Here is a 13,156-nt window from a genome sequence, read left to right as displayed (position 1 = left end):
AACCTCCCGACTTTTAAAAAATACTGGCCAGTTACTTTGTAGAATGTCCCTCAATTTGGATTTGCTTAATCTTTTTTTGTGGTTAGACTGAGATTACAAATTTTTGGCAAGAACACCAAAGAAGTGATGACACACCATTTCTCAGTGCACTAAATTACGTTATGGTGTCTTAACACTACTGGTGATGTTAATGTCTGATGCATTAACTATAGCATTAACCGAAAAGCATATTCTATTGTCACTATTCCTTCTACACTTACCAACTGGAATCCTACTGTGAGGAAGAGCTTCCCCTGCTCCCTCTCTCATTTATTAAGCCATTTATTCAGATCAGTATGGATTCTTAAATTCTGTGTATTAATACTACCCAGGAACAGATGATATTAACTTACCTTTTAAGATTTTGTCCTGAGAATTAAACAGCACTTGGCATATCACAATCACAAATTACTGAACTTAGACGATCTCTGTTCAAGACTCATCACGACCATTTACAGCAGGAAAATACTGACCAAGTCATTTAAGTTACTGTGGTGTCGCTTTCTTAAACTATATAATGGGAATCACAACATCTACCGCAACAGGTTGTTCTGATGATTACGTGACTTAATATGAAACTGCCAAATACTCTCTAAGGATTAAGGACTCAAATGTTCCCCACTGTTTTAAAAGCTCAGCTTGTGGCACGACTAACTACCTGAGGAATTAAAGGTGAGAGCAAAAAAGCACGCTCGCTCTCTGCAAGAAATAATTCCAGGCAGTGCTCTTAAACGGCTCCCGGGTTTCAGGACAAGTTCGGCGGGTGGGCTGGGGGCCCTGGGGAAAGAGCGGGCTGGACGCCTCGCGAAGCGCTTGCGGGAGCAGCCCGGAGGCCCTCCCGGCCAGCCCTGCTTAGGAAGCCCAAGGACCCCGCGCGACCCCACCTGGGGAGGGCGCGCAAGGCCACACGCGCCTAAAGCCCGGGAGCAGCCTCTGGCAGCAAGCAGGCGGTCGGCGTCGGGGGGCACCCCCCTTCCCCGCACTATTTACGGCCGCCAGCCCGACCCCAGCCAGAGCCCGGGCCGCGCCGCGCTCCCGACGCCGCGCCTTCACGGCATCCCCTCCCTGGGGAGCACACCCCCCAGCTCCTGGACTTCGGGAGGTTGTGCACGCCCGGGCCACGGGAAGCCGGCTCGTCCGTCACTCACCTGAAAACCGGGGGCCCGGAATCAGGAACGGCAGCTCAGACAGAGACCTCCCAGGCGCCCGCGGCCCACCAGCTTCCCAGCAGCCGTTTGTGCGCCTGCGGGGCAGCCATCGCCAAGCTCCCGTCACTTCCGTCATTCAAACCGTCCGCCAATGGCGGGGCCGAGCGGCGGGAATCGGGCTAGTCCCGCCTCCCGCGAGGGCCGCTGGGACGGCCGCGCCGGAAAAGCCCGCGCACACGCCGAGCCCTACGTAGCGGTCCATTATTTCTCATACCTGCCGAGGCTCTGAGGGTTACTGCCTCTCTCTCACTGTGCCTGCTTTACACGTCAGGAGACAGAGGTCCGGAAAGGGGGAAATATTTGCCCAGAGAGTTGAGGGTGACTTTAGTTTTAGGTCCTATTATGAAGATGCCTTGGGATGGGTGACCTTTTGTGCATTGACTGTAGAATTCATTTGGTTCTGTTCTTCTGCAGTCAGTGTCACAGCGTTCGTCAAGGGGCTCCGGCTCATACAGCAGTGAACCGTATTGTGACAGTCTGTGCCTCCGGAGGTCTGATACATGTGCACCATGTCACAGTTTACTATAAACTATAATCAAGGGATGAGAGCAGGTTCATATTTATTGAGCAACTAGTATGTGCCAAGTATAGTGTGGTAGGTTCAGGGGAGACAAGGGTAAATGCATTAAGGCTCCCATCCTAGATTTTGTAGGCTGGAGGTAAAACATGGCAAGAATCTAAGAATTAGAATATGGGGAGGGGGGGAAGAGGGAAGTTGCTGACGTGATGAGATTTGGCATGATGGTGGAGAAGAGGCCAGAGGTTATGAAGGCTGAAGGCAGGGAAACCAATTAGGATACGACTATAGGAAGTGAAAGATGACCGCAAACGAGGCCAAACATCAGAAATTGGCAGCTACCTGGCTATGGAAAGCAAAGGAGAGGGAGAAATCAACCATGATGCCTAAGTTCCATATTTGGCAACTGAGTGGATGGGGATAGCATCCTTCTAGAACTCAGGAATAGGAGCAGGTTTGGGGGGAGGGGGAGTAACGAGTTAAGCTTCGAATATTTTGAATATGAACTATTTATGGGATATAGACAAAGGATGAATTGCAGAAATATTTAGGAGGTAAAACTAGTAATACTGACAAAGGATTGCATGTGAGGTTGAGGGAAAAGTTGAGAGTGAAGTTAACCTCACAGGCTACTAACAATGTTAAAGGCGGTGCTACCAACCAAGGGAGAAAGCAGAAGTGGGAGTCAGTTAAGTGGGCAAGGTGATGAGCTCAGCTCTGGACATACTGAACTTGACTTAGGTGTGGAACATTTCGTGATGTGCAGTAAGCGGATGACTACAGTGGTAGACAGCCCACAGAACTGGGGTGGCATTTAGACTTGGGTATCATTTCCATATGAGTGACAACCAAAGCCATCGTAGATAAGATCACTTAGTGAGGATTTGCAGAGTGAGAAGAGCAATGAACAAGGACCTAACCCTAAGGAACATCAAAACTTAAAGGGAGTTGGAGAAAGGAACTGCCCAAATACCTGAAGAGATAGTGTGACCCCACCTCACCTTTGCAAACAACAAAGATGAATTAAGGAGGAATTCAGTGACTTGGTCAAAAGCGCATATAAGTGAAGGGTGGAATCAGGGCTAGAATTCCTGTCCTTATCCTAAATACTAGAATATTTCCTCCCTGTGTGCCTTCCCCATTTCCAGTTCACATTGATCTTGATGGACAATTGTATTCATTCTAAATATAGTCTTCAACATCCTCAACATAGACTCAGAGATACCCTCTTACACCCAACAAAAGATGTGCCCATTATTTCAGGCTGTGGGCTAGGTTTAGTGTCCACCTTGTTTTTCAAAAGCACCCTGCACCTTTTCCATCATGGCACTTACCAGTTCTTATTGAAATGAGCTATTTATGGGGCTCTCTATTGATTAGACTCAGTTACTCAAGAACCAGTAGTGCATTTGTTCAGTTGCTGGCCACATAAATCTTCGTAAATGTTTGCTGAGTGAATGATAAGCTCCCCTTCCCCAACCTGCATCCTAGGCAGAAATTCTACAATTGGAGACTTTGAATTAAGGTTTGTTCTGCCTTTAATGGAAGGCAATAAAGAATCAAAGCAAGCGCAGTGGACTTAGAGTTAGAACATCTGGTTTAGCATCCCAACTCTGAGATTTCTAGCTGCAGGACCCTAAGCCAATGAGCCCTAGTTTCTGTTTTGATTCTCTGTTGTTGTCAGTCAAACCACACTAGAACGTCCACAATGGTTCGCTCTTTATGGCTGGCACTGACTGTGTCAGTTGAAAGCTCAGCTGGAACTGTTGAATGGAATGCCTTCTTGTGGCCTTTCCTTGTGGGTTGATTTCTTACTAGCTGGATTTAAGAGGGAATATCCTCAATGTGAGGTTTCCCAGAGAAAGAAAGTAGAAGGTGCAGGGACTTTCAAAGACAAAACTGATAAGTAGTTACAGTAAGTTCAGCCTCATTTTGATAAGTACCATAGGGCAAGCCCCCAGATTTCAGTGAGGGAAGATGAACCACATCCCTCAACGGAGAGAGTGACAAAGAATTTGTGGCCATCTTGAATCCATCACCATTATTTTAATACTACTTGTACTAAAATATCGTGTGCCCTCTTCACAGGTGGTTGAATCATGAGAGCGTTTTGTAAGCTACCAAGAGGTATAGCCATGTTATGTAATACAGCAGCTATGTTGTATTTTCTCTCTAGTAACTTTCTTAGTGTAGTCCCAACCCTCCAGGCCACGTGAGCTAAATTGGGCCAATCAGAATCTTTCACAGGAATTTTTCTTACTGGAGCCAGAGGGATGAATTTTATCCTCTCTGGGCTAATCTTAGAATATGAAACTGAAGCTTCCCCAACATGCGGTCCCCCAAGGTAATCTGAAAGAATGAAACTGACATGCATTGCAAACACAGAGAATCCTGTGTTCAAGTCCCTGGATTCACCCCACTCTCCAGCTTACTGACAGAAGCTATTAAATCCCTCTTTTTATTTAAACTGCTTTGAACGAGAGTTTCTGTTTCTTTCTGCAAATGGTAAGAGACTATAGTTTTATATTTAAATTCTCATAGGCAAGCAACATCTGGGCATCTTGGCAAATAGTATCAAAGAATAGTTAAGATCTTGGGCCTCGAGTCCAGCTGCCTGGATTTAAATACCTGCTTTAACAACTCAGACCTTGAGCTAGTTCCTGAACCTCCCCGAAAGTTAATTTCCTCATCTTTAAAAAGGCAGTTGTAAGGTTTAAAGGTCTTAAGACATGCCTGGCACAAAGCATGTAGTAAATGCTAGGGGTTTTTTGGCTTTTATTTTAATACATTTATTTAAGAGCACAGGAGACAAAAACAGAGCAAAAGCCAAAAAAACCCTTTTTCTATGTATTCATAGGTGTTCTGGGTTTCATTTTTTAAAAATTAATTAATTAATTAATTAATTATAGACATATAATATATTTTTATCCCCAGGGGTACAGGTCTGTGAATCGCCAGGTTTACACACTTCACAGTACTCACCATAGCACATACCCTCCCCAACATCCATAACCCCAGCCCCCTTCTCCCAAACCCCCTCCCCCCAGCAACCCTCAGTTTGTTTTGTGAGATTAAGAGTCACTTATGGTTTGTCTCCCTTCCAATCCCATCTTGTTTCATTTTTAATTAGGTCCTTTTATATTTTGTAGGCTTAGGGAGAGGTATTTACACTTACCTTCTTGAATATTGTTCTACCATTGGGAATGAATGTTGGTAGGCAGGACTCAAGTGGAAAAGTTGCCCAACACAGTGATGACTTCAGTGTGACTGGTTGCTGTGTGATGCTACCCCTCCTCAAAATGCAGCTGGAGGCTTTTAAGATTGGAGCTGTTTTCAACATTTCTCAGATGCTGAGAGCTTCACTGTTCTGAGTTCACATGAGTCTTTGTCCACAACCATCCAGTACAAGCGGCTGGCATTATAGTGGTGGTTGGCGGGGGGAGGAGGGGATTCCCTCACTAACTCTTGCAGTAAAATCCAGAATAAAGGGAATCATAGAGGGTACTTTTAGGCAAACAAGCTTGAGTGATGGAAGGTAGAGAGGGTCCACAGGGATACCCCCCCCCCCGGCTGAATACAGACAGGCCCATCAGGAGACCCACCTCAAAAATATCCACAGGCCCTAACGTACCATTGGGCTACTTACAACCAGGCACAGTTATTACCAAAACAAGGCAGAATTCCATACGTTGCCATAACTCTTCATCTTCTCCTTTTAAAAACAGCCCCTACCCACTGCTTCTTTGCAGACAGTATATTCTCTGCTGTCCTGCCCACTGCTCCCTTGGGGTGTATCCAGTAAACATCTATCTCCTTTGTTCTGCCTCAGGTGAGTTCTCCCACCTCCCATGCCACCGACTTCCACCCGATTGTCACCCCACATTTGGGGGCCCCTTCTGATAGAGAGACGCCCCATTTAGACATCACAGGAATCCCTGCAAGAACAGAAATAACCATCTGACCATCTCCCAACTGCTCCCTCTTTCTGCCATAAACCCCACCAGAGTTTAATAAATGACGGTATCTCAGTGGGACCCCTTAGACCTGCCACCAGCAGTGAGACTAAAAGTGCCCAGTGGAAGAGGAAAGATGGGCTGGGAAAGGCTTTTAAAATCTATAAATACATACATATATATATATATATATATATACACACACACATATTATATATGTATATATTTAAGGTGTGTGGGTAGTTCCGGGGTGGTGAGGAATTGGGCCATTTATTTAAGGAGAGTGAGAAATGAGGGGAGAGTTTGGGAAATTGATTGGTTTTGTTTCATATTTTAAGTCTTTCTTTAGCACATTGCTAATATATCATGTATTAATGTACTGATGTTTCTTAAGCCATTAATGTGTAGACTGTGGGTTCCGTACTTAAAAAGAGAATGAAGTTTAAATGAAAGGTTGGGGTGGGGGGAGGAGATTATTTGCAACCCAGAAAGCACATAGCAGTTGAGGAGGACTGGTGGTGTGGGAAGAGTTTTGCAGCTGGAAGAAGGTGATGTGGGTTTGAAAACCTTAACAGTTCATCTCTCTGAAACCCAGTCTCCATCTATAAAATGGGGGTAGAAATACCCAGCATTTAATGGGCACTCTCTGGGCCAAGAAAGTTAGTGTCCATCCTACCTTAGAGAGCACTTGTAAAGATCACATTTTTAAAAAGCTAAGTTGTCAGTATTAATAACTGGGAAAAAAAATGATACTTACAAGGACGCCCGGGTGGCTCAGTCAGTTAAGTGTCTGCCTTTGGCCCAGGTCATGATCTCAGGGTCCTGGGATGGAGCCTAGCTTTGGAAAGGAGTCTCCATGTTGGGGCTCCCTGCTCAGCAGGGAGTATGCTTTTCCTTCTCCCTCTGCCCCTCACCCCGCTCATGCCCTCTCTCTCAAATAAATAAATAAAATCTTTTTAAAAAATCATACTATAGTTTGGCCACCGACACAAGCTTGGGGCAGGCAACTTTCACACTAAGGTTTTCTTTGTCACTGCTATCTGGGCTGCTTTAACTGATCTAGGTCTGATCCAAAAGAATCAGGACTCCTGGGTCAGAGCTCCCTTCATCCAAAATTATTCCCATTTACCTGTGAACATAACAGTTATTCACACCCTTGCTTCCAAAATTATGGCCCAAAGGTCAGAAGCATCAGCATCAGCTGGGAATCTGCATTTTAACTAGATCGGTAGGCAACTCGTATACACAGTGAAGTTTGAGAAGCCCCGTGCTATACAAAGCCCCAGGTGAAGTAAAGTTAGAGCAGGGAAATGCATATCCACGTAGGAATAGAAAAGGGGAAGCAAAGGATCACAATATGAATAAGTCACAGAAGCAGATCATGACACCTTCTAAAGGAACACCTTCTTGACTGGTGTTCCTTTTCACTAACGTAGATCTTGGCCACTTGCTAGTCTAGGTATGTGTGTCGTAGAAGCAGTTTACTGTATTTGTGTAGTTCTTATCCTAGCTCTGATACTTACTAATTTAGGAAGTCAGTCATTCTGAGATCCTTATTTTATGAAGAGGAAACCAAGACTCAGAGAGGTCACACCCTAGGAGGAGAGCATGATGGAGCTGCAAATGAGGACTTTTATTCCAAAGCCAAACACCTAAGCTTGATGCTATGCTGTAATTTTTTGTATCCGTGGATCCATTGATGGTATTTCCTAACGGACATTGGATTATGGCAGAATCCTTGGTGTCCATCCCATCTCGTATTTCCAGATCTTACATCAAGACTAGCGTTATCTATTGCTGTCCAAAGTCATTCTTACTAGGAATTTTTTTCTCTGGACTTCCTCCCTCTGGACTGGCTTTCTCCATGCACCTGCTCCAGGCCTCCATCACTCATCCCTGGGTGTGGTTCTCTCCAGCTACCTCCCTACATTTTTACCATCAGCATTTTTGCCTTCTTCTCCTCATGCAAGGCATTTGAACCTTATATCTACCTGAAACATTATCTTCCCTTTCTCAACTTTTTAATGCCTTTCAATGTTAGTTTGTGAGGGCTCCCTTAACAAAGGACCACAAACTGAGTGGCTTACACAACAGAAACTACTTGCCTCACAGTACTGGAGGCTGGAAGTCTGAGACCAATGTGTCTGCAGGACTCTGTTTCCTCTGAAGGGAAGGATCTGTTCCAAGCCTCTCTGCTAGCTTCTGGCAGTTTCTTAACTTGTAGAAGCATCACCCTGATCTCTGCCTTCAGCTTCACATGGGGTTCGCCATGTGTGTGTGTGTGCGTGCGTGTGTGTGTGCACGCGCGCATGTGCGCATGTCCAAAGTTCCTCTTTCTATAAAGATATCACTCAAGGACACCATGTTGGTTTAGGGGCCTATCTTAACCAATTATGTCTGCAACGACCCTATTCCAAAAAAGGTCACATTTTGAGGTAGTGGTGGGTTAGGACTTCAACACACGAATTCTTTTTTTCTTTTAAGGATTTATTTATTTAATTGGGGGGAGGGACAGAGAGAGAGAGAGAGAGAGACAGATAAACACTCTCAAGCAGACTCCTTACTAAGTGTGGGGCCTGACTCGAGGCTTGATCTCATGACCCTGAGATCATGACCTAAGCTGAAACCGAGTCCGACGCTCAACCAACTGAGCCACCCAGGAACCCCAACACATGGATTCTTGAGGGCATGGTTCAACCCAGAGCACTTCCTCTTGAAGCTAGTGCAAGGATGCAAAATACATGAAACAACTCTGTTCACAAGCTCGCAACTCAGGATTTCACAGCATAAAATCATAATATTAAAGATGTGCGAAGTGTGTGGGATTTCTTTCTCCTTACTAGTGTGGAACCAATGTTGGATGACTCTCAGGGTTTCTCCCCTCTTCCTAGCATATTTCTGTGTCTCTTGCTTATACTATGAGCATGTGACCCTAACCTCAGGATGTCAAGACAAGGGTCTGCTTGATAAATAATGGGATACAAATGCACTTCCTTTATTTCCACTCATCTACAATATACCCAACTTTGAAGACTATGGTAGTCTCAAACATTCTAACACCTACCATTTTATTGAGGCTTTCAGCTGCCTGGGGTTACAGGGCTCAAGTCACAAGGCTGGAATTCCCCCCAAATCTTCTAGAAGAGATCTACTCATCCTACACTCTCTCTCCTCAACTCTTACAAAAGCATAAGGACTTTGTAATCTATCCCCTGATGTCATCCAGCCACCAGGTCCGGTCAGGAGAGGGGCAAAAGTCCCCTTTTCGGTATACGTTCCCATCTTCAACACTTGTCATAACATACCATATTTAGGGGGTCTTAAGGTAGTAAACAAAACCATTACATTATCTATGGTTCACCAAGTATTTCCCCGAGAGCATGCATGAATGCAAACCAACATGGTAAGAGAGACTCCCACTTTGGGCTGGGAAGTTTTGCATTCCTTTCTTTCAAGACCTAATTTCCAGAGTTATGACATCAACTTCTTTTTTGGAGTCTTACTTCTAGACAGACAATTCCAACTCTTGAGGGAACAAATGAAGCATTTTCGGGAATCATGCTTTCTGCTTTTCACCCTTTGACTAGCCAGCAGCCCCGTTTATGTTTCACCTGTATGGATGCTTCCCACAGACTTTCCCGGCCCTATTTGTATGAAATCTCCTTCCTCCGGTTTTTTAAATTCAAGCTAAAGCTTCTCAGGCAGACCACTCTTTGAAGGCATAGGCACAGATTTGTATTTTAAGAGGACCTTGGGGCACCTTGGTGATTTAGTCGGTTAAGCAGCTGCCTTCAGCTCAGGTTATCCCAGAGTCGTGGGACCAAGTTCCGCATTAGGGTTCCTGCTCCACGGGGAGCCTGCTTCTTCCTCCACCTCTGTCTCCCTCTCTATCTCTGTCTCTCATGAATAAATAAATAAAATCTTTAAAAAAATAAGAGGAGCTTACAAAGACTTAACACAGAACACCTACGTGGCTCAGTTGGTTAAGCATCTGCCTTCAGCTCAGGGCATGATCCCAGGGTCCTGGGATGGAGTCCTACATCAGGGACCTTGCTTGGCGGGGAGTCTGCTTCTAACTCTACCTCTCCCCACTACTTTTGTGCTCTCTCGCTCTCTCTCTCTGTCTCTCTCAAATAAATAAAATCTTTTTTAACTTTAACATAAAGAGGTGATGATCAATAGGCAAGTTTTGGGCACTTCCCTTCCTTTACATGTTGGTGGCAGGACCCCGTGGCAAACAGATTTTTCTGTTTTAACTCCCACTGGGGGGAATGTGGTAGAGATTATTATGTCTGCCACTAGAGGGCGGATTTGTCAAATTTTGAAATGTTTGCAGGCAATGGAGAAGCTGTGGGAGTTTTTTTCTTGCTTTCACAAATCCCCCTGCATTAGGCAAGAGAAGAGACCAGGGTCACCAGAAAGAGGAAGAAACAAAGGTAGTGCCAGTGTTATTGTACGAGTGGGCTCCCCTGGTGATCTTCTTCTCTAAGTGTGTATAGCATAGTGGGCTTGCCTTAGGGAAGCAAACAGCTCACTAGGTAGTAAGTGCCACCTATATTCTCCACATGTCCATATGCCCTTATGCAGGCACCGTACTAGGCGTTCTACCTACATTATCTTCTTTGGTCCTCACGACAGCCTCCTGAGGTGAAATTTTTTAAGTCATTACTTTACAAGTGAAGAAACAGACTTATTAAGTTAAAAATATTGCTCAAAACTCAGTGACTAATAAATGGCAGACTTGGGATTTGAATTGATGTCCGTGGGGGAGAGGTGAAATGGGAAAAGGAAAAATCTTGAAAGGGCCTGAAATTAAACAGTAAATCACCATTCAAAACCTCTAAGAGGGCTTCTGGGCAGGGAATTTTCTGTCTTTTTTTTCTTTTGTCTTTTTACTTATTTTTTTTTAAAGGTTTTATTTATTTATTTGACAGAGAGAGACACAGCAAGAGAGGGAACACAAGCAGGGGGAGTGGGAGAGGGAGAAGCAGGCTTCCCGCTGAGCAGGAAGCCCTATGCTGCGCTCCATCCCAGGACCCTGGGATCATGACCTGAGCCCAAGGCAGATACTTAACGACTAAGCCATCCAGGCACCCCAGGTCATTTTCTGTGTTATAGTAGCAGCTCTAAGTGGTGAAAATACCATTAAACAAATTATATGTGTTTTTTGAAGAAAAAAAAAGTGAATAACACAGAACATCTAAAGAATAAAGCGAAAACAACCTTCAAATCTTATCATCTACATAAAACACTTTTAATCATTTTTAGTCAGGATCCTACTGTGCTGGTTTTTTTTTTTTTTTTTTTTAAGGTTTTATTTATTTATTTGACAGAGAGAAATCACAAGTAGATGGAGAGGCAGGCAGAGAGAGAGAGAGGGAAGCAGGCTCCCCACTGAGCAGAGAGCCGGATGCGGGACTCGATCCCAGGACCCTGAGATCATGACCTGAGCCGAAGGCAGCGGCTTAACCCACTGAGCCACCCAGGTGCCCCACTGTGCTGGTTTTTTAAAAATTGTGCTTATATTATCATGTAGAGAAATACAGGATCTTCACCATCAGTATTAATGGTTTGTGTTTTATTCTATTGTACTTAGGTCCCTTAAATCACTTATCCAGTTCCTATTGATAAGCTTTTCATTAATTTCCTTTTTTTTGTTTCCACTAGAAATAATTCTGTAACTTCTATCCAAAGGATACTCACTTTTGTTAATTGAATCCCATCTTATCTCCCTTTCTGCCATATCACTTCTTTAGCCACCAGATAGCAGATAATAGCTCTATCTTTAAAAAAAAATTTTTTAAAGATTTTATTTATTTATTTGACAGACAGAGATCACAAGTAGGCAGAGAGGCAGGAGATAAAGGGGGAAGCAGGCTCTCTGCTTAGCAAGGAGCCTGACATGGGCTTGATCCCAGGACCCTGAGACCATGACCCAAGCTGAAGGCAGAGCCTTAACCCACTGAGACACACAGGTGCCCCAATAGATCTATCTTTTAAAGAGTATTATCCACGATGTCCCTCCACCTCCAGCTACAGGGCACCTTCTTTCTTTACCTAGACATCTTGAATTCTTGAGAGGGCTATTTATAACTTGCCAGCCTCACTTTTTATTCCTCCTGCTTTCTCTTGAATCCACTCCAATCAGGTTTTCCTTCATGAAGAGTTCTTATCAATGTCACCAGTTGGTGACGGAGTGGTCTGTCCTCCATCTTTATCTTTCTCGCAATATTTGACCTACTGACCGTTCCTTTAGTTCTTGGATAGCATCACTGGCCTTCCAGTACATCACTTTCTTTGCTTTTCTCTTATTTTATTGGTTACTGCCCTACATTGGCCATGGTCACCTTTGCTTGTTTCCGCTTGCCCTCTTGACCTCCGAATTTTGGAGCAACTCCGTGTTCACATCTCAGTCAGACCTCTTCTCTGCCTACATTCATTCCTCAGGTGACCTCCTCTGGTCTCAGGACCAAATGCTATCTATAAGCCCAGACCTCTTCCTGAACTCTGGATTCCTAGTCCAACTGCCTACCTGACATCTTTACTGTGATGTCTTGTAGACATCTCAAACTTGTTGAGTAGAAAGCCCTTCATTTCTCAGACTTCATTTCATCCAATTTCTCTTTCTACAGGCTTCCCATCTCAATAAATATACTTTTTATCCCAAAACCTGAGACATCAATTCTGTTATTTCTCTGACAACACACATCTGTCAGGAAATCCTGGTAGCTCAAACTCTGAAACATCTAGAATTCAACCCCCTTCAATTACAACCAAAGTCTTCATGCTTACACCCTTGTCCACTTCCACCCAGCAGGTAGAAACTCAGGTCGTTGACCATCACTGCTCCACTCCGATTCATCGATAGTAGAATCCCAGTGGCCTTACCATGGCTGACAAGGCCTTGAGTGGTCTTAGAGCTCTGACCTCTTGGACCCCATGTCTTTATCCCTCCCCCACTCTGCTCTGATCTCACTGGCCTCCTCACTCTCCTGTCTTTGCTCTTACCCTTTGCTCTGTCTGGAATCATCTTCTGCAGGTATCCCTACACTTTGCTTTTTTCCTTCTTTTAAGTCTCTGCTCAATGTCTCCTTGTCAGAGAGGCCATTCTAATCACCCTGTTAGGAGGGGTACATTCCATTCTCTTTTGCCCTTACTTTTTTTTTGTCCTGCTTTCTTTTCTTTCTTTCTTTTTTTTTTTTTTAAATATTTTATTAATTTATCTGACAGACAGAGATCACAAGTAGGCAGAGAGATGGGCAGAGAGAGAGGAGGAAGCAGGCTCCATACCGAGCTGAGAGCCCAGTGTAGGACTTGATCCCAGGACCCTGGGATCACGACCGAAGCCAAAGGCAGAGGCTTTAATCCACTGAGCCGCCCAGGCGCCCCTGCCCGGTTTATTTTTCTTACCATTATCACCATCATCACCACTACCAGCC

At 44.5% G+C, this 13,156-nt stretch overlaps 1 protein-coding gene across 4 annotated transcripts in view; it reads right to left on the bottom strand.

Annotated features, from left to right (window-relative positions):
- Positions 1-1,304, bottom strand: part of CEP295 (centrosomal protein 295) — a 52,856-nt gene extending 51,552 nt beyond the window's left edge. For 3 of the 4 annotated variants that reach the window (XM_059412621.1, XM_059412613.1, XM_059412631.1), the window contains exon 1: positions 1,188-1,271. The gene's annotated coding sequence lies outside the window, so the exon portion shown is untranslated. Of the gene's footprint in view, positions 1-1,187 lie in introns of all 4 variants that reach the window. The other variant, XM_059412630.1, reaches the window with a different exon arrangement.
- Positions 1,305-13,156: the final 11,852 nt, after the last annotated feature.

This window comes from Mustela nigripes, chromosome 1 (genome assembly GCF_022355385.1).
Source record: "Mustela nigripes isolate SB6536 chromosome 1, MUSNIG.SB6536, whole genome shotgun sequence".
Taxonomy (NCBI): domain Eukaryota; kingdom Metazoa; phylum Chordata; class Mammalia; order Carnivora; family Mustelidae; genus Mustela; species Mustela nigripes.
Note: the sequence above shows the minus strand (reverse complement) of the source record. Positions and strands in the feature narration are given on the sequence as shown.